The following is a 10,419-nucleotide window of genomic DNA, read 5'->3' as shown; positions in this document are numbered from 1 at the left end:
ACTGTAAAAATCTCAAGAGTTGGCGGCTTAAGTTTTCAAGTTGAATCTCTGACGCATGAGTGGCGGCCACGGCTATGGGCTCTCTCTCTCTCTCTCTCTCTCTCTCTCTCTCTCTCTCTCTCTTTCACACACACACACACACACACACACACACTTACACGTCTCTCTCTCTCTCTCTCTCTCTCTCTCTCTCTCTCTCTCTCTGTATATATATATATATATATATATATATATATATATATATATATATATATATATATATATATATATATATATATATACTTATCCTACTCTCCCTGCCTCTCCCCCGCCCCCCAAGCTGTTGCATGACAAGTACTATTCCTGTCGCTCCCCGGACGACCTAACGAACGCTCTAGAGACAGGCTTTGGTCTTCATGCTGTCTATCTATCTATCTATCTCCTACTCTCCTGCCTCCCCCGCCCCCCAAGCTGTTGACAAGTACTATTCCTGTCGCTCCCCGGACGACCTAATGAACGCTCTAGAGACAGGCTTTGGTCTTCATGCTGTCTATCTATCTATCTATCTCCTACTCTCCTGCCTCCCCCGCCCCCCAAGCTGTTGATAAGTACTATTCCTGTCGCTCCCCGGACGACCTAATGAACGCTCTAGAGACAGGCTTTGGTCTTCATGCTGTCTATCTATCTATCTATCTCCTACTCTCCCTGCCTCTCCCACGCCCCCCAAGCTGTTGACAAGTACTATTCCTGTCGCTCCCCGGACGACCTAATGAACGCTCTAGAGACAGGCTTTGGTCTTCATGCTGTCTATCTATCTATCTATCTCCTACTCTCCCTGCCTCTCCCCCGCCCCCCAAGCTGTTGACAAGTACTATTCCTGTCGCTCCCCGGACGACCTAATGAACGCTCTAGAGACAGGCTTTGGTCTTCATGCTGTCTATCTATCTATCTATCTCCTACTCTCCCTGCCTCTCCCCCGCCCCCCAAGCTGTTGACAAGTACTATTCCTGTCGCTCCCCGGACGACCTAATGAACGCTCTAGAGACAGGCTTTGGTCTTCATGCTGTCTTCTCTTTCGTCTCCATTCTTCTCTATTGTTTTCCTTCTTTACGTCTGCCTTTTTCTTCTTCTTAAATTTCTTATTATTATTGTTTCTGTTCTTCCTCCGTTGTTCATTCTTTTTCTTTGTGTTTTTTTCTTCTCTCTTCCCTTTCGTCTCCATTCCTTCTGGTCATTTCCTTTCTTTTCGTTTCCTGATACAAAGACCTAAAGCCCGTATTTTCAAAGGCATCGGCGCCTCAGTTCGCCTGTTTGAAAAGCCTTATTGTTGTCAGACGCTGCCGAGATTTTCCTGGACTGTGTAGTGACCCTGGCGATAGCTTTATACAGTTTTTGCACCTCATACAGAGAAAACTACCCTAGAAAACCCGCTTGATCCTCTCTGTGGCATTGAAAAATAGTCGTAATTGGAGGAAACATGGAAACATGGAAATGCAGGCAACAGAAAGCCAATTGGCTCATTACGAGGTTGCCCGCTTGGGTGATTTAATCTACTCGACCGGCACTTGGACTTGAGGAGCAGATGAAAGCACCTCGTTATTCAGTTTACTCCCGACGCAGCGAAATGTCGGTCGATTCTATATTTGAAGGACTTGATGGTATTCGCATTTACTACTTCTGACGGAAGATTGTTCCAGTGGCGGATGACTCGTTTTTTTTTTCTTTTTTTACGTCGCGGTCTATTACGCCGGTAGGCTTCTTCCCGGTGGGTCCTGATGGTAGGCCCAAGGCTTCTTCCCGGTGGGTCCTGATGGTAGGCCCAAGGCTTCTTCCCGGTGGGTCCTGATGGTAGGCCCAAGGCTTCTTCCCGGTGGGTCCTGATGGTAGGCCCAAGGCTTCTTCCCGGTGGGTCTTGATAGTAGGCCCAAGGCTTCTTCCCGGTGGGGCCTGATGGTCGACCCAGCCCGTTCTGGCGTAGGCGCGTGTTTATAGTGGCGCCATCTTGTGTTGGCTCATGCTGATGCCCGGAACTCATGTTTGAGCCTCTCTTTGGAGAGGTCATCTAGAGCCCAGGTCTTCAGGGCAGCATGTGGGTAGTCTTAGGCCACTCGGCGGTGACTGAAAAACTTCAGCTGTGCGGCGGCCAGGATTCGAACCCGCGTCATTCCTGGAGCTTCTGAACGCGGGGCCGTCACGCTAACAACTCAGCCACCGCCTCCTTCCAATGTCTGTGTTACATCGACTCGACTGAATGGGTAAACCGTTATTTCTAGATATTGAGTTGGTTTGCAGTTCAAAGAATTTGCAGTAATCGACGTTTTTGAACTTTTTCAGGTACTTGAAGGCTTGAATCATATCCCCTCGTAGGCGTCTTTTCTCCAATGTAAAGAGATTGAGTCGCTTGAGTCTTTCCTCGTACGGTTGAGCCCTTAAGGTTGGAATCATCTTCGTGGCGCGTCGTTGAATCCTTTCCAGTAGACCAATGTCCTTTCTGTAATTAGGAGACCAAAACTGTACTGAATACTCGAGGTGCGGTCTTACCATGGAATTATACAAGGATAGCATCACGTCTGGTGTTTTACACTCGAAGTTCCTCGCTATGAACCTGAGCATAGTGTTGGCTTTGTTATATGCTTTTTTACAGTGATTCGCGTGTTTCAGGTCACTGGTCATAGTGACTCCAAGATCGTTTTCATCCTGCACCGCCTGCAGAGGTTTCCCATTCATGATGAATGTGTGGTTACTATTTAGGGACCCAATGTGCATGACTTTGCATTTGTCAACATTAAAAGACATTTGCCATTTTATCGACCATTCGAGGGAGGGAAGGAAGGAGGGAAGATGGAGAGGATGGAGGGAAGATAGGGAGGATGGAGGGAAGGAAGAAGAGAAGATAGGGAGGATGGAGGAGGGAAGGAGCAAAGATAAGGAGGAGGGAGGGAAGGAAGGAGCAAAAATAGGGAGGAGGGAGTTTAATTTTCTGTATTCCTGTCTTTTCTTTCATTTTACTTCTTCTTCTTTGTATATTTTTTCTATGTTGGATGGTAACTCTCTCTCTCTCTCTCTCTCTCTCTCTCTCTCTCTCTCTCTCTCTCTCTCTCTCTCTCTCTCTCTCCTTCCTTCAACTTAATATCAACTAGAGTAGAAATGCAACGTTTTGGAACCTTCTGATTAATGTAAAATGACTTAGGTTTAAGGACAGACCACCAAGTCTGGACCATGGGGTCTGTGTGGTCTGATTTTCTATGTAAATCTATGTAAATCTCTGAGGCAGAGGACGAACGTTAGACTTCAAGAGGCACTGCTACAGTTGAAGGTGGAGTGGCTGAGGGGTAGGAAAGGGAATGTCAGCTTCGAAGATCTGGATGGAGTGCTACGGGAAGGGCTGGACTTCAACGTAGATGGGGTCCACCTGAACCAGTCAGGACACGAGAGGATGGGCAGGAGGCTGAGGGAGAGGAGGAATGCTAGGTCCGTCCAGTGTGTGGATGCTTGAGGCGCTAGAGAGCAAGGAAGAGAAACCACCAACCAGGCAGTGAAGCGTATGAACTGTATGAACATTGGCTGTATAAATGTGAGAGGATGGGGCACAGGTAAGCTGGATGACATGAGTAAGGAGCTGGATGAGTGGAAGTTTGATCTAGTTGGTGTGACTGAGACTCACTTAAGAGATGACGTGCGTGTGGATGGGGAGGTGTTTGCTATGATTGGGAAGGGCAAAAAGAAGCAGAACACACGGGAAGGAGGCGTAGCCCTACTCCAGAGGAAAAGTAAGGGTTTCAGAGTGGAAGAAGTGAATGTAGGGGCCAGTGCGGACAGTGAAGATGTTTTAGCAGCGAAAGTGGAGTGTGTGAATGCCAAGGGTAAGTCTGAGAGGTTGATAGTGATTGTGGTGTACATGACGGTGGAAGGTGAGAGAGCCGTGAGGGAGAACAGAGGAAGTATGGCGTGGTGAGGACAGTTGTGAGGGATTATGCCGGAGAAAAAGTTATTTTCATGGGAGATATGAATGCACATGTGGGTGTGCTTGGGGAGAGAATGAACCGGAATGGGGAAATGCTGGATGAGTTTGTGGATGAAATGAATCTGGAAAACCTGAATGTGACGATGGCTGAGGGACGTGTGACGTGGAGTGCGAGGGATCAGGAGTCTGCCATTCATTATGTGTTAGTGAATGGGAGAATGCGTGAGTGTGTCTCGTATGTGGATAGATGAGGACGGAATGATTGATGTGGTGTCTGATCACAATATGCTGGTGGTGGAATGTGACCTGTATGCTAGGAATGAAAGAGAAGTGAAGAGGGAAAGAAAGAAATGGAGGTTGAGGGATGTTAGATGGGAAGATTTCCAGGTAGACCTGAGGGAATAAGACTGGATGAATGGAAGTGTGCATGACGTGGATGAAGCCAATAGTGAGTTTGTAGGGAATGTAAGGAGAGCTGCAACTCGACGGATTGGGTACTTGAGTACGAATGGAAGGAAGAGAAAGTACAAGCCGTGGTGGAATGGGGAGATCAGGGATGCTAGGAAGGAGCGAACGAGGCTGAAAAAGGTTTGTAGGAAACTGAGGAAAGAGAGACATGAAAGTATTGAGGCAGAGAATGAATATCAGAATACCTGGTCAGAATATGTAAGGCAACAGAGGGTCACTAAACGGAAGATTAGGGAGGCCAAGGTTAGGTGTGAGAGGAGTGTGATTGAGGCTCTGAAAGAAAAAGGACTAGAAGGTGGGCGTGAATGGTATAAATTCTTGAGGGGTGAAAGTGTGACTGATAGTGAAAATGTGGAGTGCCTGAAAGTAAATGGTGAGGAAATCAGGGACACAGATAGAATGAAAGAGTGTATAAAAGGTTTCTGGGAAGAGATTGGAGGGTTGGGTGAAGTTTTTGAGGTGAGAGAGGGATGTGTAACGTTTGAGAGGAAGGATGCGGATGACCTGAATGAGAGAATTAGCAGAGAGGAAGTCGAGGTATGTTTGTAGAAGCAGAAGAATTGCAAGGCAGCAGGGCTGGATGAGATCCCGTATGAAATGTATAAAAATGGAGGTGAGGTGGTGATAGACAGGATGACTGAGCTGTTCAACTGTGTATGGAAGAATGAGCGAGTGCCTCGGGTGGAACGAATGCAGAGTGACTCTGATACACAAAGGACGGCATAAGAGTAAGAAAGAGCTGAAGAATTATAGGCCGATATCCCTGGCGAATACGGTGGGAAAGATTTGCTGTGCTGTCTTGAATGAAAGGCTGTGTAAGTGGATTGAAAGAGAGAGAGAGTGCTGGGTGAGGAGCAGAATGGTTTTCGCACAGACAGGAGGGCAGAGGACAATATGTGTGTGGTAAATGAGATGATAGAGAGGAAAAAGAGGAATGGAAGTCCGTTGTATCTTGGGTTTCTTGATATTGAGAAAGCGTATGATAGAGTAAACAGGGATGTGATGTGCGAGGTATTGGAGAAAGTAGGTTTGAGTGATAAGATTGTTCGAATCATTAGGAGTATGTATGTGGACACAAGAGCCAGGTATAGGTTAGGAGCATTAGAGACAGAGTGGGTGAGGAGTGAAAGAGGTGTTAGGCAGGGCTGCATCCTGTCCCCAACTCTCTTCAGTCTGTACACTGAGGAGTTGGCAGCCAGGATGAGGAGAAAGAATGCAGGAGTAAAAGTGGGAGAAGACAGGGTAAGTGTGCTTCTGTATGCAGATGACGTGGTAGTCATGAGTGAGTCAGCGGAGGAACTGCAGGAACTATTAGATGTGGTGAATGAGTATGGGAGAGATTTTGGATATAAATAAAGTAATGAGAAAAGTCAGATAATGGTTGTGAATGGGGCAGAAGATGAGAGAAATAGGACCTGGAGGCTAGGAGACAGAGCTAGTGCAAACAGATGCATACAAGTACCTGGGTGTATGGATGAGTCCGAGCGGATGTGAAAGGACAGAGAATGAGAAGATTAGTCTAGTGAATCAATGGGTGGGCCGTCTGGGAAGTGCGGCAAGAATGTGAATGTGAACGCAAGAAATTACAGGTGTCTGAGTCCCGCAGCAAAGTGTGTCAGATGTGTGACAGGGGTGTGGATGAAACTGTCGTGCATGTGATACTGGTGTGTGGGAGGTAACGGAGAGAAAGGACGGAGATGATGAGGGTGGCACTGAGTGAGATGGGCTGGGATGTGAATGGGAGGCTCGCAAGAACAGAGAGGGAATGGATGCTGCTGCTGCTGGGACTGAGCGCTGAAGCAAATGAGAGAAGTATAGAAGCCATGAAGAGTTTTCTGGAAAAGATGTGGTGTGCAAGAAATAGGGAATAGGATGATTTGTAATGGATACTGCTTGCTTTGTTTTTATTTTTACAGGTTGTGCCGATATGAAGGCCTGACTCTCCAACGGGTCACCTGTACAGCAAGAGAAAGAGCAGGGGCGGTATTAATAAAGACTCCTACCAGTACTTTTAGAAGTGCTGCTAGAAGCTGTTTTCCTTCTAGCAGTAGCTTTTAACTTTACTGCTATAGTCTGTCCAAATTAACTTAGCCAATAATAATTATTTGCACTGGAGAAGCCCCTCCCCCATTCTGGGTAAGCTCCGCCTCTCTTTCACCTGATTGGCTGTTCATGACGTCATGTGTTGTATCAAAGACACGTACATACCAAATATATATGATTGAGATAATCTAGCTAGTTTCATGATTAAAAAATATTCGTAATTTAATTGAATGGCGGCACTCTACTTTAACAATCAATGACATCACCTAATAAACGAAGTACAATAATAATTATGCCAGTTTTTTTAAGGGATAACAAGCGGCCCTTCAAAACAAGCAATGTAGCATTGAAGGCGATTATGGTAGGCTACATATTAAATGCACACTTTCCGTCATTATTTCCTACATAGCTCATTCACAGAGGCATGCCAAATGTAATCACATAAAAATATCTTCTACAGTAACTTCATACAGGTAGGAATCATTGTATTAAGGAATAAGTTTTGTATCCTTGGCTTGGACGGGTGTGTACGCTCGGGTGTGTACGCTCGCGGAAAAGCGGGTGATGGTGAGCGCGGCATTCGACGCACCCGTCCCTCCAAGCCACAGATACGAAACTTATTCCTTAATACAATGATTCCTACCTGTATATGAAGTTATACTGTAGAAGATATTTTTATGTGATTATATTTAGTATGCCTATGTGAGTGAGCTATGTAGGAAATAATGACAAAGTGTGCATTACTTAATAGGTAGCCTATTATAATCGCCTTCAATGCTACATTGCTTGTTTTGAAGGGGCGCCTCCCCCCTGAAAAAGCTGTTTGTCCGTATTTTTATTGGCACAACACGTCGGACACCGTAATTAGTGCGCGGGGGCCATCAGTCAACTGTAATTATCGTTATTATATTGAACGAGACATCCAAAAAGTTAGCTCTTAAGTCAGTACCCCACGAGGACTATTACATTTTCGGCGACTCCTAGCAGTAAAGTCGCTACTCCTAGCAGTAAACTCGGTTTGTCAACATGGGGGGCTTAGGCAGGCGAGGGGGCGGAGCCTGTGGCCGCCGAGACGAGATGCCAGCTAGTCAGTTTCCTTCCGCTCCACATGCAACCACCTCTACAACCTTGGCGACTCCTAGCAGTAAACTCGCGACTTCTAGAAGTTAGCAACAAAGTTAGGAGATAACTCACTTTGAAAGTTGAATATCACTCCTAGGACTCATTATTAATACCGGCCCAGGGCTCTCTCTCTCTCTCTCTCTCTCTCTCTCTCTCTCTCTCTCTCTCTCTCTCTCTCTCTCTCTCTCTCTTCTCCTTCGTGACGGTCGTCGTCGTCGTCGTCGTCGTAATGGTCACACTCTTCCCGCAGTGCCCCGCGTCGGCGGCGAGGTAGACGTCGACGACAACTACATGGACGTGGCTCCGCCCACCGTGCCCCCGCGTGTGGCGCCGCGGCTTAGGCAGGCCGCCTCCTGGCGCGTCGGTGGCGAGGTAGACGTCGACGACAACTACATGGACGTGGCTCCGCCCACCGTGCCCCCGCGTGTGGCGCCGCGGCTTGGGCAGGCCGCCTCCTGGCGCGTCGGTGGCGAGGTAGACGTCGACGACAACTACATGGACGTGGCTCCGCCCACCGTGCTCCCGCGTGTGGCGCCGCGGCTTGGGCAGGCCGCCTCCTGGCGCGTCGGTGGCGAGGTAGACGTCGACGACAACTACATGGACGTGGCTCCGCCCACCGTGCTCCCGCGTGTGGCGCCGCGGCTTGGGCAGGCCGCCTCCTGGCGCGTCGGTGGCGAGGTAGACGTCGACGACAACTACATGGACGTGGCTCCACCCAAGGGCCCCACCGTGCTCCCGCGTGTGGCGCCGCGGCTTGGGCAGGCCGCCTCCTGGCGCGTCGGTGGCGAGGTACAGGTCGACGACAACTACATGGACGTGGCTTCGCCCACCGTGCTCCCGCGTGTGGCGCCGCGGCTTGGGCAGGCCGCCTCTTGGCGCGTCGGTGGCGAGGTACAGGTCGACGACAACCACAAGAAGCCGCCCACGGGCCCCACCGTGCTCCCGCTCATGGCGCCGTGGCAACAGGAGCCAGACTACTTGTACTTCGGCGACGACGAGGAGCACATCTACGACGAGATCCCCTAGCCTCCAATCTACGAGGAGACCACCGAGCCTGCTTGACCCCGCTCCCGACGCACGGGGCCCCGGCTGCTGCCACACCCAGGCCAGCACGCCACGCAGGGGTGAGCACTGCAGGATGAGGGCAACCAAGCGGCAGCATCGTGCCATCCAGACAAGCAGGGCGCAGCACCGTGCCATCAAGACAAGCAGGGGCAAGCACCGTGTCCTCCAGACAAGCAGGGGGCAGCACTGTGCAATCCAGACAAGCAGGGGGCAGCACCGTGCCCTCCAGACAAGCAGGGGGCAGCACCGTGCCCTCCAGACAAGCAGGGGGCAGCACCGTGCCCTCCAGACAAGCAGGGGGCAGCACCGTGCCCTCCAGACAAGCAGGGGGCAGCACCGTGCCCTCCAGACAAGCAGGGGGCAGCACCGTGCCCTCCAGACAAGCAGGGGGCAGCATCGTGTCCTCCAGACAAGCAGGGGGCAGCATCGTGTCCTCCAGACAAGCAGGGGGCAGCACCGTGCCCTCCAGACAAGCAGGGGGCAGCATCGTGTCCTCCAGACAAACAGGGGGCAGCACCATGCCCTCCAGACAAGCAGGGGGCAGCACCGTGCCCTCCAGACAAGCAGGGGGCAGCACCGTGCCCTCCAGACAAACAGGGGGCAGCACCGTGCCCTCCAGACAAGCAGGGGGCAGCACCGTCCCCTCCAGACAAGCAGGGGGCAGCACCGTGCCCTCCAGACAAGCAGGGGGCAGCACCGTCCCCTCCAGACAATCAGGGGGCAGCACCGTGCCCTCCAGACAAGCAGGGGGCAGCACCGTCCCCTCCAGACAACCAGGGTCCAGCAAAGTGCCATCAAGACAAGCAGGGGCAGCACCGTCCCCTCCAGACAAGCAGGGGGCAGCACCGTGCCCTCCAGACAAGCAGGGGGCAGCACCGTCCCCTCCAGACAAGCAGGGGGCAGCATCGTGCCCTCCAGACAAGCAGGGGGCAGCACCGTCCCCTCCAGACAAGCAGGGGGCAGCATCGTGCCCTCCAGACAAGCAGGGGGAAGCATCATGCCCTCCAGACAAGCAGGGGCAGCACCGTGCCCTCCAGACAAGCAGGGGCAGCACCGTGCCCTCCAGACAAGCAGGGACAGCATCGTGCCCTCCAGACAAGCAGGTGGCAGCACCGTGCCCTCCAGACAAGCAGGGGACAGCACCGTGCCCTCCAGACAAGCAGGGGGCAGCACCGTGCCCTCCAGACAAGCAGCGGGCAGAACCGTGCCCTCCAGACCAGCAGGGGGCAGCACCGTGCCCTCCAGACAAGCAGAGAGAGAGAGAGAGAGAGAGAGAGAGAGAGAGAGAGAGAGAGAGAGAGAGAGAGAGAGAGAGACCTTTGGTAGAATAAAAATCATTTGGAACAAGATCACAAGTCTATCAAGATTCCCGTACACACACACACACACACACACACACACACACACACACACACACACACACACACACACACAAGTACATTCGGACGGTAAATTTTACAAACGGCATCAATCACTAATTATATTTAGTTTTTTTTTATATGTGTGTTGTTTATGGTGATGGCGCGGAGGAGGAGGAAGAGGAGGAAGAGGAGGAGGAAGAAGAAGAGGAGGAGGATTAGGAGGAGGAGAAGGAGGAGGAGGAGGAGGAGGAGGAGTGAACATGCAATATATTTCTAAGCGAGTTTTGTTGTTTCGACAATTTCTTTTCTTTTTTAACTTTTTCACTTTTTTGCGTCATATTTCTGGTGCCAGTGTTCACTTTTTTGCGTCATATTTCTGGTGCCAGTGTTCACTTTTTTGCGTCATATTTCTGGTGC

General features: G+C 50.6%; 1 long non-coding RNA gene across 1 annotated transcript in view; it reads left to right on the top strand.

Moving 5' to 3' along the window:
- Positions 1-7,874, top strand: part of LOC127001183 (uncharacterized) — a 9,140-nt gene extending 1,266 nt beyond the window's left edge. The window contains exon 3 of the long non-coding RNA XR_007754873.1: positions 7,827-7,874. This is a non-coding gene — a long non-coding RNA (uncharacterized LOC127001183). The remainder of the gene's footprint in view (positions 1-7,826) is intronic.
- The last annotated feature ends 2,545 nt before the right edge of the window (positions 7,875-10,419 follow it).

The sequence above is a fragment of the Eriocheir sinensis genome, chromosome 20 (genome assembly GCF_024679095.1).
Source record: "Eriocheir sinensis breed Jianghai 21 chromosome 20, ASM2467909v1, whole genome shotgun sequence".
Lineage (NCBI taxonomy): Eukaryota > Metazoa > Arthropoda > Malacostraca > Decapoda > Varunidae > Eriocheir > Eriocheir sinensis.
The sequence above is the reverse complement of the archived record's forward strand: the minus strand, read 5'-3'. Positions and strand labels throughout refer to the sequence as shown.